Genomic DNA, 23,388 nt, shown 5'->3' with positions numbered 1-23,388 from the left:
CCAAAAACATTCTCTCCTTTAATTCGTTCCCAATGATCCATTTTACCTGCTGGAATGTATTTAATAGCTCCTTAGCCTTTACATTAGCATTTGAAGTAGCTGATTTAGCCTGTAGTATCCCTACCTGTACTGAAAGTTTCTATACCTTGAAACTATGTAAACACAGCCAGCAGAAGAAATTACACTCACAATCACCTAGATTACGAGTTTTGCGTTATGAGTCAAATAGCAGCGTTGCGGCCCATAACGCATCATTTTCCCTTACACAGCCATTACAAGTCTTGTCGGTATAGGTGTGCCGCAAGCCTTTTAGCCTGTAACACAACGTCAGTACCACACTCCTAAAAATGACGTTTTTTCATGGGATTGCCATAGCGCTAGTATTACGAGTTTTGCGTTCTGGCTAAAAAGCGAGCATTACATACTAAAATGACAAGATCCATAACGTCATCTAAAGTCAGTAGTTATGAGTTTTATGTTACAAAGCTGTAGTATAAAACTCATAACTAAAGTGTTAAAAAGTACACTAGCACCCATAAACTACCTATTAACCCCTAAACCGAGGCCCTCCCGCATCGCAAACACTATAATAAATTTATTAACCCCTAATCTGCCACTCCCGATATTGCCTCCACTTGAAAAAAATATTAACCCCTATTCCGCCGCTCCCTGACATCCTCACCACTATAATAAACTTATTAACCCCTAAACCGCCGCCCTCCAGCATCGCAAACACTATTTAAATATTATTAATCCCCAATCTGCCGTCCACCCACATCACCCCCACTATACTAAAGTTATTAAGCCCTACACCGCTGCCACTATACTAAACCTATTAACCCCTAAACCGCAAGCCCCCACAACGAAATAAACTAAACTATTAACCCCTAAACTGAAAGCCCCCCAACATTGAAATAAACTAAATTAAACTATTTACCCCTAAACCTAACAACCCCCTAACTTTATATTAAAATTACAATTTACCTATATTAAATTAAATTAAAATGTACCTGTCAAATAAAAAAAAACTAAGTTTAAACTAACAATTAAACTAATATAATTATTAAACTAAAATTAAACTAACTACTAATTAAATTAAACTAAACTACACATTAAAAAAATACTAAGTTACAAAAAATAACAAACACTAAATTACGGAAAATAACAAACAAAATTATCCAAAATAAAAAAGAATTACACCTAATCTATTAGCCCTATCAAAATAAAAAAGCTCACCCAAAATAAAAAAAAAACTAGCCTACAATAAACTACCAATGGCCCTTAAAAGGGCCTTTTGTGGGGCATTGCCCCAAATATATCAGCTCTTTTACCTGTAAAAAAAACACAAAGACCCCCGCAACAGTAAAACCCACCACCCAAGCAAACCCCAAAATAAAAAACCTAATTCTAAAAAAACCTAAGCTACCCATTGCCCTGAAAATGGCATTTGTATGGGCATAGCCCTTTAAAGGTCATTTAGCTCTTTTACTGCCCAGACCCTAAACTAAAAAAAAAACCCCACCCAAAAAACCCTTAAAAAAGCCTAACACTAACCCCAAGACGATCCACAGTTTTTGAAGTCTTGCTTGAACGATCTTCATACCGGAGTTGAAGTCCTGATCTAGGTGGCGAGAAGTCTTCATTGAGGCGGCCTCTTCAATCTTCATCCCGGCGGCGAAGTCCTGATCCAATCAGCAAAAAGTCTTCAACCAGGCTGCCTCTTCAATCCTCATCCAGGCGGCATCATCTATCTTGATCCCGAAGGCGAGGGGGGTCCATCCTGAAGACATCCGGCGCGGAGTATCCTCTTCATATGGTCACCGCCATAAACTGATTCTTCAATGCAAGGGACGCGATCCAAGATGGCGTTCCTTGCATTCCTATTGGCTGAAAAATTTGAATCAGCCAATATGAATAGTTATATTGTAGCTAGCTTAGGGTTCATTTTACAGGTAAGTATTTAATTTTAAATAGGTATTATTTAGTTAATAATTGTAAATTTAATTTAGATCAATTTTAATTATGTTAAAGTTAGGTGGTGTTAGGCTTAGGTGTAGGGGTTAATAGTTAAATTTAGGTTGTTGCGATGTGGGGGGCTGGCGGTTTAGGGGTTAATAGGTTTATTTAGGTTATAATTGTAATTTTAATTTAGCTATATTTTAATTATGTTAAAGTTAGGGGGTGTTAGGGTTATGTTAGGGTTAGGTCTAGGTGTTAATATTGTTTAATTTAGGTTGCTGCGATGTGGGGGACTGGCGGTTTAGGGGTTAATAGGTTTATTTAGTGGTAGTGATGTTGGAGACCAGAAGTTTAGGGGTTAATGACTTTATTTAGTTGCGGCTATGTTGGGGAGCGGCAGATTAGGGGTTAATACCATTATTTAGGTGGCGGCGATATTGGGAGCGGCAGATTAGGGTTTAACTACTGTAGGCAGGCGTCTGCGATGTCGGGGGCAGCAGCAGATTAGATTTTGTGTTTAGACGTAGGGTTTTTTGTTAGGGTGTTAGGTTTAAACAGTATTTTCTTTTTCCCCAATTGACTTCAATGGGGCTATATTACGGAGCTTTTGTTTCTGCGATCGCAGGTGTTAGACTTTTTTTTAGCCAGCTCTTCCCATTGATGTCTATGGGGAAAGCGTGCACAAGCACGTCAAAACTTCTGCTTTTTTGTGCGGTATGGAGATCAACACAGCCATATCGCCCGCACAAGCCGGGTCTTTTAAAACTTGTAATGGCAGAGCTATAGGGAGTTAAATAATGCAACTTTTGTTGCGTTCTTTACTTTCCCTATATCGCTCAAAACTCGTAATCTAGGTGAGTGTGAGGTGGGAGAGATAAAGCTCTAAAATGTTAATTTTCAATTGTTCATTCTTAGTATTGTACAGAGACAGTGATAAGAAATGGTAAACATTAGAGTTATAAAATAAGGATATCTGATCTGTCAGCAAGCAAAGCCTATTTTGATGGACTGTGGTTTTAAAGAGCAATTCCAGCTATCTCTTTTTCAAAAAGAGGCATTAATTAGGAATTTCTTATACATTTTATATGCTGCAGCAAGTCATGGGGAACACATAAAATGAAAAACATTGTTACAGTGAACTGTCCCTTTAACTATGTTTGTAACCCTCTTGCTTTGGTTAAACACATGTAAGCAATAGTGCATTAAAATGCTATAAAACATCACAGCATTTTCTTTTTGCACTTGTATCTCCCTTTAAGTGTATAATAAAATGTGTCACCATTACAGAGAGACACATCATTTGTATCATCATAATGCAGCCCAGACTAACAAATGCAATTAATAACAGGGGGGTTAGGTTTTTTCAGTGAAGCAACCGACACTGAAAAGGTTACAAATTTTCTTTTCTAATCATTAAAAATTGCAGTACAATTTTATGCACTTAGTATGAGAAGCCACTGTCTCTGGCTCATTGATTGGCCTAATTTAACTGAACTGTCGAGACCAATCTGGACTCTAGTGCCAAGTGAAGTGAACAGAGCACTGCGTGCCCACTCATTGCCTCTGTGAGCACTCTGCTAGGGATGTAATGATCTCCTTTCTACCAAGTCTTTACTCATGCACGAAGCAGGAACATCACCAAAGGCACTTATGTAACTGCTGTGGATCTGTAGTTTTTTTTTTCTATAACCTGTCAATTAAACTAAAACAGATGAGAACAAAATACTGCTGTGACAGCAAAAAAAATCATTACTTTTCTTTTTGCTCCTTGCGACATTACTATATTAGCAGCCTGTATTTAAATAAATTATATGTGAGGCATTTTCTGAAAAGACTGATTTTTTTGCACATCAAAAAGAATATTGCAAAACAAAAACCAGACTGTGTGTAACTTTTCGGCAAATATTTTTTACTTGTTACACTATTCAACATGTTTACTAATAAATAATGAAACACTCTGCTTGCCTGGAACGAAGGTGAATAAATAGAAATAATTACATAACACAAACACAGATACAAATTGCTTAAAAGGGATAGGAAACCTGGATGTTTCTTTCTTGATTCAGGTAGAGCACACAATTTTAAACAACTGTCCAATTTACTCCAATTATCAAACTGATTTTGTTCTCTTTGTATCCTTAATTAATGATTATATATGATCTAGTTTGTGGTGCATTTGGTTGCCTAGCTATATGACTTTTATTCTATGTTTGGATTACAAATATATCGGCTAGATTACGAGTCTTGCGTTATCAGTAAAAAAGCAGTGTTAAGCCTCATAACGCTGCTTTTTACTACCGCTTTATGAGTCTTGTAGATTTAGGGGCACCACACACTTTTTTGGCCTTACCGCAAATCAACTTACGCAAATTGCGTATAATCTTTTTTCAATGGGACTTCCATAGCGTCGGTATTATGAGCTTGTCCTGGGAGGCCAAAAAGTGAGCGGTACAGCCTATCCCGTCAAGATTCGTAACGCATTCTAAAGTCAGAAGTTATGAGTTTTACACTACAACGCTGTAGCATAAAACTCATAACTAAAGTGCTAAAAAGTACACTAACACCCATAAACTACCTATTAACCCCCAAACCGAGGCACACTCGCATTTAAAACACTAAAATAAAATTATTAACCCCTAATCTGCCGCTCTGGACATCGCCACCACTATAATAAACATATTAACCCCTAAACCGCCACACTCCTGCCTCGCAAACATTAGTTAAATATTATTAACCCCTAATCTGCTGTCCCTAACATTGCAGCCACCTACTGACATTTATTAACCCTAATCTGCCGCCCCCAATGTCGCTGCCACTATATTAAATTTATTAACCCCTAAATCTAAGTCTAACCCTAACCCTAACACCCCCTAACTTAAATATAATTAAAATAAATATAAATAAAAATTACTATCATTACCTAAATAATTCCTATTTAAAATTAAATACTTACCTATAAAATTAACCCTAAGCTAGCTACAATATAACTAATAGTTACATTGTATCTATTTTAGGGTTTATTTTTATTTTACAGGCAAGTTTGTATTTATTTTAACTAGGTAGAATAGTTACTAAATAGTTATTAACTATTTACTAACTACCTAGCTAAAATAAATACAAATTGACCTGTAAAATAAAACCTAACCTGTTTTACACTAACACCTAACCTAACCCTACAATTAAGTGAGGGTCCCTATCTTTTACTAACCTATTTTTAGGTTAGTAAAAAAGCAGTGTTAAGCCTCATAACGCTGCTTTTTACTACCGCTTTATGAGTCTTGCAGATTTAGGGGCACCACACACTTTTTTGGCCTTACCGCAAATCAACTTACGCAAATTGCGTATAATCTTTTTTCAATGGGACTTCCATAGCGTCGGTATTATGAGCTTGTCCTGGGAGGCCAAAAAGTGAGCGGTACAGCCTATCCCGTCAAGATTCGTAACGCATTCTAAAGTCAGAAGTTATGAGTTTTACACTACAACGCTGTAGCATAAAACTCATAACTAAAGTGCTAAAAAGTACACTAACACCCATAAACTACCTATTAACCCCCAAACCGAGGCACACTCGCATTTAAAACACTAAAATAAAATTATTAACCCCTAATCTGCCGCTCTGGACATCGCCACCACTATAATAAACATATTAACCCCTAAACCGCCACACTCCTGCCTCGCAAACATTAGTTAAATATTATTAACCCCTAATCTGCTGTCCCTAACATCGCAGCCACCTACTGACATTTATTAACCCTAATCTGCCGCCCCCAATGTCGCTGCCACTATATTAAATTTATTAACCCCTAAATCTAAGTCTAACCCTAACCCTAACACCCCCTAACTTAAATATAATTAAAATAAATATAAATAAAAATTACTATCATTACCTAAATAATTCCTATTTAAAATTAAATACTTACCTATAAAATTAACCCTAAGCTAGCTACAATATAACTAATAGTTACATTGTATCTATTTTAGGGTTTATTTTTATTTTACAGGCAAGTTTGTATTTATTTTAACTAGGTAGAATAGTTACTAAATAGTTATTAACTATTTACTAACTACCTAGCTAAAATAAATACAAATTGACCTGTAAAATAAAACCTAACCTGTTTTACACTAACACCTAACCTAACCCTACAATTAAATAAATTCCTTAAATTAAATACAATTAACTAAATTCAAAACAATTAGCTAAATTACAAAAAACAAACACTAAATTGCAGAAAATAAAAAACAAATTACAAGATCTTTAAACTAATTACACCTAATCTAATAGCCTTATCAAAATAAAAAAGCCCACCCAAATTAAAAAAAAACCCTAGCCTAAACTAAACTACCAATAGCCCTTAAAAGGGCCTTTTGCGGGGCATTGCCCCAAAGAAATCAGCTCTTTTACCTGTAAAAAAAAATACAAACAACCCCCCCAACAGTAAAACCCACCACACACACAACCAACCCCCCAAATAAAACCCTAACTAAAAAAACCTAAGCTCCCAATTGCCCTAAAAAGGGCATTTGGATGGGCATTACCCTTAAAAGGGCATTTAGCTCTATTGCGGCCCAAAGCCGGCTACGTAGAGGACATCTTGCCGCTTGCATGAAGACTTCTCCCGGTAAGTGGATCTTCGGGGGTTAGTGTTAGGATTTTTTAAGGGTGTATTGGGTGGGATTTATTTTTAGGTTAGGGCTTTGGGCCACAATAGCGCTAAATGCCCTTTTAAGGGCAATGCCCATCCAATGCCCTTTTCAGGGCAATGGGGAGCTTAGTTTTTTTTAGATAGGGTTTTATTTGGGGGGTTTGTTGTGTGGGTGGTGGGTTTTACTGTTGGGGGGGGTTGTTTGTATTTTTTTTTACAGGTAAAAGAGCTGATTTCTTTGGGGCAATACCCCGCAAAAGGCCATTTTAAGGGCTATTGGTAGTTTAATTTAGGCTAGGTTTTTTTTATTTTGCGTGGGCTTTTTTTATTTTGATTGGACTATTAGATTAGGTGTAATTAGTTTAAAGCTCTTGTAATTTGTTTTTATTTTCTGTAATTTAGTGTTTGTTTTTTGTAATTTAGCTAATTGTTTTGAATTTAGTTAATTGTATTTAATTTAGGGAATTTATTTAATTGTAGGGTTAGGTTTGGTGTTAGTGTAAGACAGGTTAGGTTTTATTTTACAGGTAAATTTGTATTTATTTTAGCTAGGTAGTTAGTAAATAGTTAATAACTATTTAGTAACTATTCTACCTAGTTAAAATAAATACAAACTTGCCTGTAAAATAAAAATAAACCCTAAGCTAGATACAATGTAACTATTAGTTATATTGTAGCTAGCTTAGGGTTTATTTTACAGGTAAGTATTTAGTTTTAAATAGGAATTATTTAGTTATTAATAGTAAGTTTTATTTAGATTTATTTTAATTAATTTAAGTTAGGGGGTGTTAGGGTTAGGGTTAGACGTAGGTTTAGGGGTTAATAAATTTAGCATAGTGGCGGCGACATTGGGGACGGCAGATTAGGGGTTAATAAATGTAGGTAGGTGGCAGCAATGTTAGGGACAGCAGATTAGGGGTTAATATGTTTATTATAGTGGTGGGGATGTTGGGGGCGGCAGATTAGGGGTTAATAAGTGTAGGTAGGTTGCGCCGACATTGGAGGCGGGAGATTAGGAATTAATAAGTATAATGTAGGTATCGGCGATGTCGGGGGCAGCAGATTAGGGGTTAATAAGTGTAAGATTAGAGGTGTTTAGACTCGGCGTTCATGTTAGGATATTAGGTGTAAACATAAATTTAGTTTCCCCATAGGAATCAATGGGGCTGCATTAAGGAGCTTTACGCTGCTTTATTGCAGGTGTTAGAGTTTTTCTCAGCCGGCTCTCCCCATTGATGTCTATGGGGAAATCGTGCACGAGCATGTACAACCAGCTCACCGCTGACTTAAGCAGCGCTGGTATTGGAGTGCGGTATGGAGCACAATTTTGCTCTACGCTCACTTCTTGCCTAATAACGCCGGGTTTGTAAAAAACCTGTAATACCAGCGCTGTAGGTAAGTGAGCGGTGACAATAACGTACAAGTTAGTACCGCACAGCTGATAATGCAAAACTCGTAATCTGGCCGTATGAATGGTTTGAGCATATGGCTTGAAATGGAATGTTGGTTTTGTTAATGGCTGTTATCAATGAGTTTCTAAGAACTGTTATTAACTGACATCTATTGATTCCTGCATGAAATCTGGGCTACATGGCACTAATCTATGCTTTGTGCTCCAGTGTACTGATCATCTGCATGTTAATACCTTTAGGAGATCTCCTTGGATTTCTCTCTATTGGCCATTAGTAATTCTTAAGGTATGTTTGATGTATAGCTACTTTGTAATAAAAGTGTTTTTCCATAAATTATTATTTATGGTTTGCTGACTGGAATCATATCCTTCATTACTTAATATATCTATCTATCTATCTATCTATCTATCTATCTATCTATCTATCTATCTATCTATCTATCTACATACTTTAAAAAAAAACCAGCAATATATATATATAGTGCCAGGGTCTGATGTTACAAACTTGCCTTCTGTCAGTAGCATCCACATCTGATATTTTGTAGTCCAGCAGTAATAACAGTCTCATCAGCCGTTGGCAGCAGATTCCTGGATATTGTGCTCAGTACTGGTCTAGGGCACATACTGCCAGGAAACAACATTTGATGGCAGAGGCCAGGTGAAGCAGAGAGAAAAAAATAATACAATCCCGAAGGTCAGGGAGGCAGCTGGCAGACCAAGGATATACACACTCTGCTCTTGTGGTCTGACAGTTTAGGACCTGCTATGTGCTCCCAATCTGTCCACCCACCACAGTGTGGAAATCCCACTGAGAACATGAGAAGCCTAATGATGCAAGCAGATAGGGACCCTCACTTAAGCATACCCCCTCCAGACAGCACAGACTGTGCCCACATACATGGGCAACGTATAAACAGGACAATAATTTGACACAAAATCTCCAGCCTGTCACATTAGTATAAGTTCCCCTTTTCAATTCTTGACTTGGCTTACTTTATTACTCTTAAAGGGACACTCAAGTCAAAATAAACTTTTGTGATTCAGATAGAGCATGCAGTTTAATACTCTTTCCAATTTACTTCTATTATCAAATTTTGCACAGTCTTTTAATATTCACACTTTCTGGGGAACAAGATCCTACTGAGCATGTGCACAAGCTCACAGGTTATACGTATACTAGTCTGTGATTGGCTGATGTCTGTCACATGATATAGGGGGCCGGAAAATGGGAGAAAAAATAAATTTGCCAGAAAAAAATCTACTGCTTCATTGAAGTAGGTGTTAAATCATTGTCTTTTTATTATGTAGATGTTAATTATGCATTTCTACTGCATTGAGTATGCTCAACTTTAAATATGTAACTATAAGAGAAATGTTTAAGGTTCTCCACATCACTTTCCTTATGTTAAATGTTAACTTGCCATTAATTAATGACATTTAATGAAATAATGCTGCACTATACATTCATTATTTATGAGCTTTCTTTTGCAAAACTCAATTCTGTCACAGGGCCATAATTCTAAAATAAATGAACATGAAACCCAAAAATAGTTGTTTTTTTTATGATTCAGATAGAACTTACAATTAAAAACAACTTTCTAATTTACTTCTATTCTTAAATGTGCTTCCATTGTTGAAGGAGCAGCAATGCACTTCTGGGAACAGCAGCTAGCTCCCAGTATTGTATTGCTGCTCCTGACCTCACCTAAGTATGTGTTTCAACAAAGGATACCAAGAGAACCAAGCAAATTAGACAATAGAAGTACTAGACTAATGGTTGGAAGGTGGTGCACATCAAACCCTGCTACTGTGGCTAGAAGATGATGCTATAAATGATACCTTGATAAATTCTTTGATCACAAGCTCATTCTATTTCAATCCATTATATCCATTTTGGTTGAATTTAAACAGCTTTTTCTTCTCTTTACAATAATAAGATTTCCACAACTCAGTAATGGATGTTTATTAAGATTATTAAAGGGACAGTTCACTCCATAATTTGTATTGCTTAAAAAGATAGGTAAGCCTTTTATCACCCATTCCCAGTTTTGAATAACAAACACAGTTATATTAATACACTTTCTACCTCTGTGATTATCTTGTATCTAAGTCTCTGCAGACTGCCTCCTTATCTCAGATTTTTTGGCAAATTTGCATTTTAGCCAATCAGTGTGAACTCATAAATAACTCCACGGGAGTGAGCACAATGATATCTATATGGCACACATGAACTAGCACTGTCTAGTGTCTAGCTGTGAAAACGGTCAAAATCCACAGAGATAAAAAGGCGGCCCTCAAGAACCTAGCTTTCAACCAAGAATAACAAGAGAACAAAGTAAAATTTATAATAAAAGTAAATTGGAAAGATGTTTAAAATGGCATGCCCAATCTGAATCATGAAAGTTTTATTTTCACTAGACTGTCTCTTTAAGGTGGAAAGTGCTAAACCAACGATTGGCAACATGTTGGGCGCGATCCGATATAGATCGTAGTCGCCCGCAGTTTCAGCTCGCAACTCTAGCTATCCAATATTCAGCGCCGTCAGATGCTAAAATGGCGTAAGTAGGAAAAACTGGCGAGCAGGCAAAATGTGCGCAAATACACATTTTAGTCGTCGCAAGTACCTGCGCCAGTATTTTGTTCACGTAAACTCTCAATAAAGTGTAGTTTTATGCAAATTAGCCTACGACTCGTAAAAAATAACGCCAGTTCTAAGAGATGCGCCACGTAATGACAAGATTCAAAATTCATACTTAAACCCCTGCGCAGCCGCCATTTTCTTCAGTGTGTTTGGTTGGTTCTTGGAGCTACAGCACACTACAGTGAGTAGGAGAAAGTCGTTAGAGTAGAGAGAGAGGCGCATTGCATAATATTTAGTTAGGTCGGATTTGTTGGATTTGCTAAGCTTGTACCTTTACTGTCACTTTTTTACATATTGCACACATTTTGCATACACACATATACAAAATACACAACACTTTTATTTTATAACACCTTACACATTTTATTTATCTTTTACAGTTTGAAAGGCTGAGTGTTTGGTTGTGATTGTGTGTGATTGAAGTTGGAGTGAGTGTGTGAGTGTGCGTAGTGTGAGGATGTCAGGGAGAGCTAGGGCTGGGGGGAGGAGGGAAGGGGAGTTGCAGGGAGAGGATTATGGACAGGAGGAGCAGCAGGGTCACCGTCAGGGAGTGAGCGGAGTGGGGAGAGGGAGAGCCAGAAGGGAGGATGGGTGTGGGGTTGCCCCAAGGCCAGGCACACTCAGAAGAGGGATAGAGGGTGCACATGGGGATAGAAGGGGGGAGGAGGGAGAGGATAGGGAGGAACCCACACCAGGGACATCCCAGGGAGGGAGCCAGGCGGCCCAGGACGAGGAGCGTATGAGGTGTCCTAACTTCACTTTTGCAGAAAACCTCGCTCTAGTCCAGGCTGTCCTGGAGAACCATACTGCCGTCTTTGGACAAGAGAAGGGCAAAGGAGTTGCCTGTAGGCGTAAAGATGCCTGGCAGAAGGTGGTGGAGGCCGTTAATGGTGTGTCCCAGCAGAGGAGGAATGTGGATGGCCTAAAGAAAAGGTGGAATGATTTGAGAATCCCAATGTTATGCCGCCAGCATTACAGGAGGATACCTGGCAAGAGCCCTGGCCGGAGGAATATTCCTTTGGCTTGGAGGGGGAGCCAAGCCAGCCCCGAAGGGTAGATGTCTTTACCCCCCCCCAAGAATATCATGCCACTCAGGGATTCTACCAGCAGGCTGAGTGGATGCACACCAGCAGCCAATGGGACTATCAGTCCATCCGGACATCTGCACCATCGGCAGCAGTTGGAAGAGCTCCACCAGCTGAAATTCCTGGGCTTGCACCCCCAGCTGAGATTCCTCGCCCTGCACCCCCAGCTGAAATTCCGGGGCCTGCACCCCCAGCTGAGATTCCTCGCCCTGCACCCCTAGCTGAGATTCCGAGGCCGGCACCCCCAGCTGATTCCGGGGCCTGCACCCCCAGCTGAGATTACACAGCCTGCACCCCCAGCTGAGATTCCGGGGCCTGCACCCCCAGCTGAGATTACACAGCCTGCGTCACCAGCTGAGGATCGAGAAATGAAACCAGTGCCTATAGACCCTGCTGGGGAAGAGCCCATGGATCCACTGACTTCCGCCATGGGCGAAGAATACATTTCCCTACAGAGGAGGCAAACATTGACCTGCGAGAGTCTCACGTCAACCTGCGAGAGAATGCAGAGGGACCAACGCAGGTTCTATAGGAGCCAACAGAGATTACAACAGCGTTCCATTGAGCTGCAAAGGGACATGGCAGCATCTGTAACTGCTATGGTACAAAACCAATCGCAAATGCTGAGAGTCATTTCTGACATGCAAATCCAGAGTGGAGGGAACAGATGGAGGGAACAGAACCAACTGTTGGGTGTGTTGGTGGAGCATTTCACCCACCAGCAGGACATCGCCTCAAGCATCTCATCTGTGACCAGCACTCCTACTGGATCCACACAACCCAGGAGAGGCAGGAGACCCACTCCAGGCCCCTCAGCCCCCTCATCTAAGAGACCTAAAAGAAAATAAATCTTGTTATATTTCATCCTAAATATTGTCCTCTGTTATTTACCATATAATTGTCATCCACATCCATGTGAGGTGTGTTTTAGTACAGTAATATTGTTAAAACATATAATAATACCTGTGTTGAAATGGGCCAAAAAGGTATTATTATCATGTTTCTGACATATTCCTGTTCGATAAACCACATCACATAGTTGTGTATGAACGGTACATATAGTAATATTCACTTCTAAGATGTAAATCAAGGTTTCTCACATCCAATATAAATTGACACATGGGTATATATAACTAATAATGTATTTACAGAAGGTGTGAACATAAGGTATAAATATCCATTATCCTCATTCTTAATGATAGTCAATAAATCATAGTGAACTAAACATGAATGAAACAAATGAGAAATATACAGTAATTAGGGTTGTTAAAGGGACATGAAAGCAAAATGTTTTCTTTCATGATTTGTAAAGAGCAGACAATTATAAACAACTTTCTAATTTTCTTCTATTATTTATGTTGCTTCATTCTATTGATATTCTTTGCTGAAAAGCATATCTAGATATGATTGGTAGCTGCTGATTAGTAGCTGGATATAGATGCCTCCTGTGATTGTTTCACTGTGTGCATTGCTATGTCTTCATTAAAGTATATCTAAAGAATAAATCAAAATAGGTAATAGAAGTAAATTGGAAGGTTTTTTAAAATTATATTCTCTATCCTTAATCATGAAAGAAAATGTTTGGGTATAGTGTCCCTTTAAGGGAAGGGGGTTGGGATGTAGTAGTTTCACTTACATGCAGTGGAAATCCGAAGTGTGTAATTCTGCAAGACATGATATATACACATGCAATGGTTGGTGAGGTACTGTCAAACATCATGATACATGTGAATGTTACGGTTTACTGTACTTATGAATAAGTAACTTACAGGTGAAGAATTCCCGGATGACATAATCCCTCACTTCATTCCCCCTCAGTGTCCCCCTGTCCACATCCTCAGGTACAGGAACCAGCTGCTGCTGCTGCTCTGGGTCAATGTCCCCCAACAAACGAGTGTCCACAGCAATGTTGTGTAGAATACAGCAAGCATTGACAATGGAACACACTTTGTTGGGGTTATACTGTAGTGCTCCGCCTGTAACCTCCAGACACCTGAACCTGGTTTTTAATAGGCCAAAGCTCCTTTCAATGACATTCCTTGTTCTTATGTGTGCCTCCTGGTACCTGAGTTGTGGCTCTGTAATGGGGTGCACCAAGGGGTTAATAGCCATGGTCTGCAGCCGTACCCTGCGTCACCTGTCATGTAACATATGTATTTGGATTACTACAGGTATATCATGTGCTTTAAAGGGACATAACATGAATTTCATATAAAAGATAGATTTAATCAAAACATTAGATTTGTGCATTATAAGCAATCTAATTTTATGCCAGTATTAGTCTAGACCAAAAATCTATTTTAAAGGACCAGTCAACACAGTAGATTTTCATTATCAAAAAATCCAAGATAACAAGACAATGCAATAGCACTTAGTCTAAAATCAAAGTTATTTTTTATGACAATTTAAAAAGTTATGTATTTTGAAACTCCCCCTGTACCATGTGACATCCATCAGCCATTCACAAATGCATACACACTTATTCTTGCACATGCTCAGTAGGAGCTGGTGACTCAAAAATATAAAAGATACAAATACTGTGCACATGTTGTTAATGGAAGTAATTTGGAGAGTTGATTAAAATTAAAAGTCCTATCTGATTAATGAAAGTGCAATTTATACTAGACTGTCCCTTTAATAAGAACCTGCAATTTTTATCAGCTTTATAATTTACTTCTATTAGATCATTTTCTCCATTCTATAGATAACTTTTGATGACAAGCATATTAGATATGCTCATTAGCTGCTTATTGGTGGCTGCACATAGAAGCCTCATATGATTGGCTCATCTATGTGCATTGCTATTTTTTCCAAAAAAGATATCTAAAGAATAAATAAAATGAGATAATAGAAGTGAATTGTAATGCTGTTTAACATTGTATTCTCTATCTGAAACATGAGATTATAATTTGTGTTTAGTGTCCCTTTAGTAGAAATATACAGACAGAATTAAGGTACTCACCAAGCAGCCATCCTCCAGAGAGTGTTCCATTTTCAAACATATTGAATAAGGAGGTCTGGCGCAGGATGTAGGAATCATGTGCACTCCCCGGGAAGCCTGCATACACATGTAAGAATTTCAGATTGGTATCGCAGACCATCTGGCAATTCAATGAGTGAAACCCTTTCCTGTTAATATAGAGGATTGTCTCCTCATGTGGGGCCATGATACGCACATGTGTGCAATCAATTGCCCCCATGACATTGGGAATACCCCCCAGTCGATAGAAGCCTTGTTTAAGACGGTTCCATTCCTGGGGGGTACGGGGGAAATGAATGCATCGTTGTGTCTGGTTATCTAGAGCAGTCAAAACCTCCCCTAGAATCCTGGAGAAGGTAGACTGCGCTAGGCCAGACACAAGCCTCTGTTGACTGGTATGAGCCGGTTGCCAGGAAGTGTACAACACACAACAGCTTCTGCATACCAGTCAGAGCTTGGTTCCTATACGCTTGAGGGTCAATATCATCCTTCAAGACCTCATATAGGTTAATGAGGCTTGCAGAAGTCAAGCGATACTTTTCCCTGACCTCCACTTCTGTCATCCCAAACAGGGTGACCCTAACCCTGTGTACCCTTGGTGCTCTTCCCCTCTGCTGATGCCTTCGTCTTATAGACCCTGCTGGCCTATGGCCAGCTGCAGCAACAGCAGCATGGGGAGCACCAGGAACAGGGACAACAGCAGGAGGAGCAGGGAGGGCAGCAGCAGCAGCTGGAGCAGGGACAGCTACAGCACCATGACCAGGGACCTCAGCAGCAGGGATACCATCCAAAACAGGGGCTTGTAGGGGTTCCAGTACCCCTTGTGCCCCACGACACTGTCTCACTCTAAATGCAATATACTGCAAGGGAAACATGGTGGCTAATGAGGGTGTGCATTTGCAGGTGTTTTAAGGCTGCAGGTGAGAGGTTGTGCTGTTTGTGATTAGTTTGACACACTTGCAGGGGCAGGAATAATAAATGCTTTTTAGAGGTTAACTATTTGTGATCAAGCTGCTGCTATGTATATTGTTAAGCATACATTTGTTAGGCCTTCAGAGAGTTACGTTGGCTTCTAAGTCAGTGCAAGGGTTCCTGCGCCTTCAATTTGTTGCGAGCTGAGAATGGAGTAGATTTTCTGAAATCTGCGCTCGTACGTCCTTACGCCGTATATTGGATAGCAAATTGCGCGTGTTTTGTATGTCAGTCTATGGGCCAAAAAACTACGGGTGACGCCAGAAATCTACGCGCGTAACTTGTAGCTTACGCCGTATATAGGATACCAAAACCGCGCAAATATTGGCGTCGCCAACTTTTGCAGGCGACGATTTTTATCGGATCGACCCCGTTGTGTATAGAGCAAATAAGTCTCTCCAATGCTTCTACTGTGACTTCAGCCAATCCTTTGCAATAGAAGATTCTGTTTTTGAAAACTAAACAAGCATTCTCTCTACTTAGTATTCTTAAGAAATGGTTAACAATAAACAACCTTAAATTCATTGTGTAGTTATTAATAACTGCGACATTACTATAAACAGTTTACAAAACAGGAGAACAACAAAGAAAAATACACAATCATTTTTCAGGCTCTGAAATTAACCAAAGCCACTAAAAATCCTGCACAGCAAAGATAAGGGTAAGATTAATTTAGCTACTTGAGTTACACAAACAAGAATGTCATTGAAAAGGTGGCAACAATTAAAAAATGCACTAAATCTTTTGCAGTGTTCCGCTATTTTTTGCTTGAAGTATCTGAAACACATTGCTTTGAATATTGTTTATTGTACTACCATATTACTGTTCCTCTTGTGGTCAGATAATTTATTAAAATATTGTTTGTATAACAATATATTATAGTAACATTATTTGCTTATTTAGGGCCAGATTACAAGTGAAGAGCAAACGTTTGCTTGCAAGCGATATTGGGTTTTCACTATTGTTTGCGCGCAGGTTAAATTGCACTCATATTACAAGTTGAAAGTAAACGCAATAGAATGAGCACAATCGCGATTTACGCTAAAATGATTACCGCATCCTTAGAGCTCTGGTTAACTGTTTCGCAAAACAAAAAAAGTGTTACAAAACACATCACAAATACATTACAAAGTACAGTTACACTCATAATAACATCTAATAAAAATTATTAAAAAAAAACAATACACAAAAAAGATATCAGGTGTTAGGGGAAAAAAGCAGGCAAAAGGCTTTAACATAGGGATACATAATACATGTCTGAAGATGGATATGTGTGTGTGTGTTTATATATAATGTATATATATATATACACACATACACAGTATGTCTATATGTATACATATGTATTTATGTATTTATATGTGTATATACAGTAAGTATTTACAGACATATATACACAAATATAAACACATAAATACATATGTAAATACATATAGACATACATACCCCGAGTACTGACATCCCAGAAAATAGAGATATCTGGGACAATCAAAATAAACTTAGTCCTATAATGGACATTGTGAACTTCGAGGAGGCTTGTGATTATCTTTTACTTCATGACCTCAACTTTGAGTCCAATGTATTTAATGGCTTCCTAAAAACATCACATAGCGGATTTAAACCCGCTCAGTCTTTTACCCAATGAGGGAAAGGGGTCCTTTCTTAGAGGCCTTTCATCGAAGGGTGGAAGACGATCTGCTTACTCTCTCTAGATACCACAATGCTGCCCCCCCAAATCTAAGTCAAGCGCAGAAACTGGCCCTTGAAAATCTAAGTAAAAGAGAAGAAATAGTGATTAGAGCAGCAGATAAGGGGGGCAGCATTGTGGTCGAGTTATTCGATTTGCTGGACGATGGTTTACAGGAGGGAGTCATTGATCAAGATACATTTGACTATTTGTATGTTGAAAATCCTGTCATTCCCATCTTCCATCACCTCCCCAAGGTACATAAATCCTTGGAGGAGGTGAGGGGAAGACCTATAATTTCGGGAATAGGCTCCCTGTTTGAGAAGATGTCAGGTTGGATCGAGTCCCTCCTGCAGCCCATTGTCCAGCAACTACCGTCTTTTCTTAAAGACACCACCCATCTTCTTACCTGTCTACAGCAGGTGCCTTGGAGCAATGAATGCTCTTGGCTTACTGTAGATGTGGTGGGTCTGTACTCTTGCATCCCCCATTTCTATGGCCTAGAGGCTGTGTCACTCTCATTGGACATGTATAGCAACTATGATCCCAAATTGAAAATGTATATTCTGAAAGCTTTAGAATTCCTTTTGGGACATAACTTCTTTAAGTTTGGTGACTGCTTTTTTTCTCCAAAGGCATGGGACCGCCATGGGAGCTAAGTTTGCCCCAGCCTATGCTAACATCTTTATGGGCTGGTGGGAAAGGACCCACGTCTTTGGAGAAAACAATCCATACAGACATCTGATAAGATCATACAAAAGATATATTGATGATCTTTTATTTGTATGGCTTGGAACCGAAAAAGAAATGGAAAATTTTGTTGCTTACCTTAATAATAATAACATCAATTTACAGTTCACATCTAGTTTTGAAAAAACTATAATTCCTTACTTAGACTTATATTTGATAGGAGATTCGGATAATCAGAGTGTTAAGACCACACTATACAGAAAACCGATCTCATCAAATACTATTTTACATGCCAAATCTTGCCATCCCAAACATACGGGTTTTGGTGTAGCAAAAGGGCAATTTATAAGGTTGAAGCGTAACTGCTCAACCGAAGAAAATTTTGCAAAGGAATCAGATGTACTGAAAAAACAACTCCAAGATAGAGGGTATTCACAAAAAGTGATCAATAGAGCTTTTTTGGAGGTTAGTAGAATAGACAGGACAAAAATGTTACAGCACAAAGAACCATCCTATAGAAGGTTTGATCAGAACAAACCTAAATTTATTACAAACTACAGCCCCCAATTTGCTGAAATTTGTCAAATCATAAAGAAACATATTCCAGTACTGACAGGAGAAGACAGTCTTAAGGATTTGTTAACAGAAGGTATAAATTGTATACCTAGGAAAGGTCGTACCATTGGCAACATTGTGGCCCCAAGCTCACTGAAAAGAGCAACATCTACTGGGAGTAGCTGGTTGCTAGTAAAAGGTCATTTCAAATGTCACTTTTCTAATTGCATAGCGTGCAGTCACGCAAAAGTTACTGATAGGTTCCAATCAAAAGTCACACAAAGAATGTTCTTGTCATCAAGTTGCACCAATTGCCGCACCAAATATGTAATCTATTTGGTTGAGTGCACACAATGCGACAAACAATACGTGGGGTGCTCCACAAGAGAAGCGCGATCATGTATTAGGGAGCATCTCAATAATATAGCCAAAAATATTGATGTGTCAGATTTAGTGCACCACTTTATTAACCAACATAATAAATCGGTCCTTAGTTTTAAATGGCAGGTCATTGAGAGTATTACACATACTGCAAGAGGAGGTGATAGGCAACAGAGATTACTACACAGAGAGGCATTTTGGATATTCACCCTTCAAACTAGACGCCCAAAGGGCTTTAATGCAGTGGGGGATATCATAAACCATTGGCAACATAAATAGTACACAATGGTATTCTAATGCAGTAGTCTTACCAACAAACAATATTACACATAGGAGAACTAGCAGCTTTTAGGATGTAATTTCTTGTTCCACATATTAGCTTATTACAAAAATATACTTAACTTGCTTAAAATATTAGAACAGGGTAACCTTTTCTTAGGTTTATTTATTTTTTTAAGCAAAGGGTTATTTTTGCTAAAAGGTATACATATACAAATATCAACATTAGAAAATACATCCATTTAATATTAAAAAGCTGTAGTAGATATTCTGTTTTTACAGGTTGTTCTCCTTTTATGTATATAATTGTATATATTTGAAATGAGTTCTAAATGTTATAAGTTTAATCACCTTTTCTACAGTATGAGTCAATGACTTTGTCCGTTTCAAAAATGAAAAATGAAAATTGTAACTGAATTACCCCGTATTGAAAAATTCACAAAGTGTAGTGCCATAAAAGGTTAAACAGGGTACCCGATACTCACCAGCCGAACCTAGTTAACTAAATTGATCAGACCTTAAAAAGGAGGTTAACACAGACACTGTATGGTCTATGAATAAGGCTCTTTTTCAGCCGAAACGCGTAAGACCTATCATCTGGCTGCTGATGAGTAAATGGCATACCCTTTAACTCATTTTTCATACCCCGTTTTCTTTTGAGTGTATTTTATCACATTTTTATTAATAAAGTTACCACTGTTTTTCATCGATTCTCGCTGGATTTTCTGTTGAATTTGGATATATATAAGTGCATTGGATCCCTTTGTGGTTAGGTAGATGAAAACATGGAAAAGCAGATTTATGCAATATTCATATTTCCATGTTGGATTTGTGCATATTAGAATATGCGATCTGGTTAGCGCAAATGAGAATATGCGATCGTGTTTGCATGAGAGTGGGGTGTTAGGATTTTTTGCTTTTTTCTCTCCATTGACTTCTATGGAGGAATATGTAAACTTCCGATTTTTCCACTCGTACGAGTGCAGCCCGATAATTATAGTGCAATTAACGCTCAAGCGGGAGCGTTCATTAGCGCTCCACTTGAAATTGTAATCTGGCCCTTAGTTACTAGAGTTGGCATAATTCTTTTTAAGGAAAAAAAAGTTACAAAAATTGTATATAGACATCTTGGTCTTTAGACTTGTTTACCTTGATACCCAAGTAAGAAAAGTTACTGCAATTAAAAAATGAAGAGCATATGAATTTGTGTCTAACTATACAGCTGCTTTCAGATTGTGAGAGTCTTGCAGAATGTGTAGGAGTGCGCATGAGAAACAAAGAGATATATAACCAATTAAAAAAGGTTTTTATTTGGGGAATTAATAAGCATGCAATCCCACAGTCACAAACAAAAGCGTATCGCTTTACAAGACGCACTATCCAACATCACAAATATAGAAACAAAACTCAAAATCTCCCCAACAGACGATACACTTAAAAATGATTTACAAACACAGAGATCCATCGTAAATTCTCTACTAGACAAAGATTGTAAACACCTAATCACTGAAGGGGGCGCTCAAGATGCAGTATAATCATTAATCTAGAACAAAAGTATATATGATGGGGCAATGTTAAGCTATCATAGATGAGTATATACACAATAAAGGCAGAAAACAGTAAATTCTTAGATACTGTAGTGAAAATACACTTGCAATTGTGAAAAATTAGACAGTCCTTTATATGTTCTTCAAAGGATAACGATTGCTGTAGCGGCTGCCTCCTCCTCACTGGATGGTCCAGGTGGTACTATATGAGATAAAACAGAATGGAGGGGCGCCTCATGTGTGGTATCATCTATTAATTAACAACGAGTCACAGAACTATTGCCAAATGGGTACTCACAAATTTGGAGAGCACACTTATGTGCTGGTAGGGGCGGGCTGCAGAATTAGAAAGGTGTGACAGCTCACCCACTTGAAGGCGCTCTTGGTGTAAGATGGTGGTGCTATAAGGGAGACAAGAAATACGGGCACCACATGTGCAGACTAACTTAATGTGGAGGGTACTCACGTATTCCCAGAGCACACCAATGTGCTTCTAGAAGCAGGCTGCAGATTGGTAGAGGTGTGTCAGCTCACCCAAACTCTAGGTATCTTGATATTTGTATAATAATGTGTTCCCTCAGGTGCTGGGCTGGTCTCTCATAGGTGAACAATGGCAGATGGTGGGTAGAAATGAATCCACTCAAAGGATAAAAGATATATCCAAATTTATTTAAAAAAGCATAAAAGTTTAAAAACATCAGCACAATGATTGCTGATGAGAGTGGATAACAGGGTGTCCAATAATCACCCAATCATGCAACGCGTTTCACGGTTCACAGACCGTTTCATCAGGCATAAAAAATCATATATGATTTTTTATGCCTTATGAAACGGTCTGTGAACCGTGAAACGCGTTGCATGATTGGGTGATTATTGGACACCCTGTTATCCACTCTCATCAGCAATCATTGTGCTGTTGTTTTTAAACTTTTATGCTTTTTTAAATAAATTTGGATATATCTTTTATCCTTTGAGTGGATTCATTTCTACCCACCATCTGCCATTGTTCACCTATGAGAGACCAGCCCAGCACCTGAGGGAACACATTATCATACAAATATCAAGATACCTAGAGTTTGGGTGAGCTGCCACACCTCTACCAATCTGCAGCCTGCTTCTACAAGCACATTGGTGTGCTCTGGGAATATGTGAGTACCCTCCACATTAAGGAATCTGTTGTGGTTGTACCATTAATAGTCTGCACATGTGGTGCCCGTATTTCTTGTCTCCCTTATAGCACCACCATCTTATGCTAAGAGCGCCTTCAAGTGGGTGAGCTGTCACACCTTTCTAATTCTGCAGCCTGCCCCTACCAGCACATAAGTGTGCTCTCCAAATTTGTGAGTACCCATTTGGCAATAGTTCTGTGACTCGTTGTTAATTAATAGATGATACCACACATGAGGCGCCCCTCCATTCTGTTTTATCTCATATAGTACCACCTGGACCATCCAGTGAGGAGGAGGCAGCCGCTACAGCAATCGTTATCCTTTGAAGAACATATAAAGGACTGTCTAATTTTTCACAATTGCAAGTGTATTTTCACTACAGTATCTAAGAATTTACTGTTTTCTGCCTTTATTGTGTATATACTCATCTATGATAGCTTAACATTGCCCCATCATATATACTTTTGTTCTAGATTAATGATTATACTGCATCTTGAGCGCCCCCTTCAGTGATTAGGTGTTTACAATCTTTGTCTAGTAGAGAATTTACGATGGATCTCTGTGTTTGTAAATCATTTTTAAGTGTATCGTCTGTTGGGGAGATTTTGAGTTTTGTTTCTATATTTGTGATGTTGGATAGTGCGTCTTGTAAAGCGATACGCTTTTGTTTGTGACTGTGGGATTGCATGCTTATTAATTCCCCAAATAAAAACCTTTTTTAATTGGTTATATATCTCTTTGTTTCTCATGCGCACTCCTACACATTCTGCAAGACTCTCACACTCTGAAAGCAGCTGTATAGTTAGACACAAATTCATATGCTCTTCATTTTTATGCAGATTTATGCAATATTCATATTTCCATGTTGGATTTGTGCATATTAGAATATGTGATCTGGTTAGCGCAAATGAGAATATGCGATCGTGTTTGCATGAGAGTGGGGTGTTAGGATTCACAGAACGTTTCATAAGGCATAAAAAATCATATATGATTTTTTATGCCTGATGAAACGGTCTGTGAACCGTGAAACGCGTTGCATGATTGGGTGATTATTGGACACCCTGTTATCCACTCTCATCAGCAATCATTGTGCTGTTGTTTTTAAACTTTTATGCTTTTTTAAATAAATTTGGATATATCTTTTATCCTTTGAGTGGATTCATTTCTACCCACCATCTGCCATTGTTCACCTATGAGAGACCAGCCCAGCACCTGAGGGAACACATTATTATACAAATATCAAGATACCTAGAGTTTGGGTGAGCTGCCACACCTCTACCAATCTGCAGCCTGCTTCTACAAGCACATTGGTGTGCTTTGGGAATATGTGAGTACCCTCCACATTAAGTTAGTCTGCACATGTGGTGCCTGTATTTCTTGTCTCCCTTA

Source organism: Bombina bombina, chromosome 5 (genome assembly GCF_027579735.1).
Source record: "Bombina bombina isolate aBomBom1 chromosome 5, aBomBom1.pri, whole genome shotgun sequence".
NCBI lineage: Eukaryota > Metazoa > Chordata > Amphibia > Anura > Bombinatoridae > Bombina > Bombina bombina.
Note: the sequence above shows the minus strand (reverse complement) of the source record.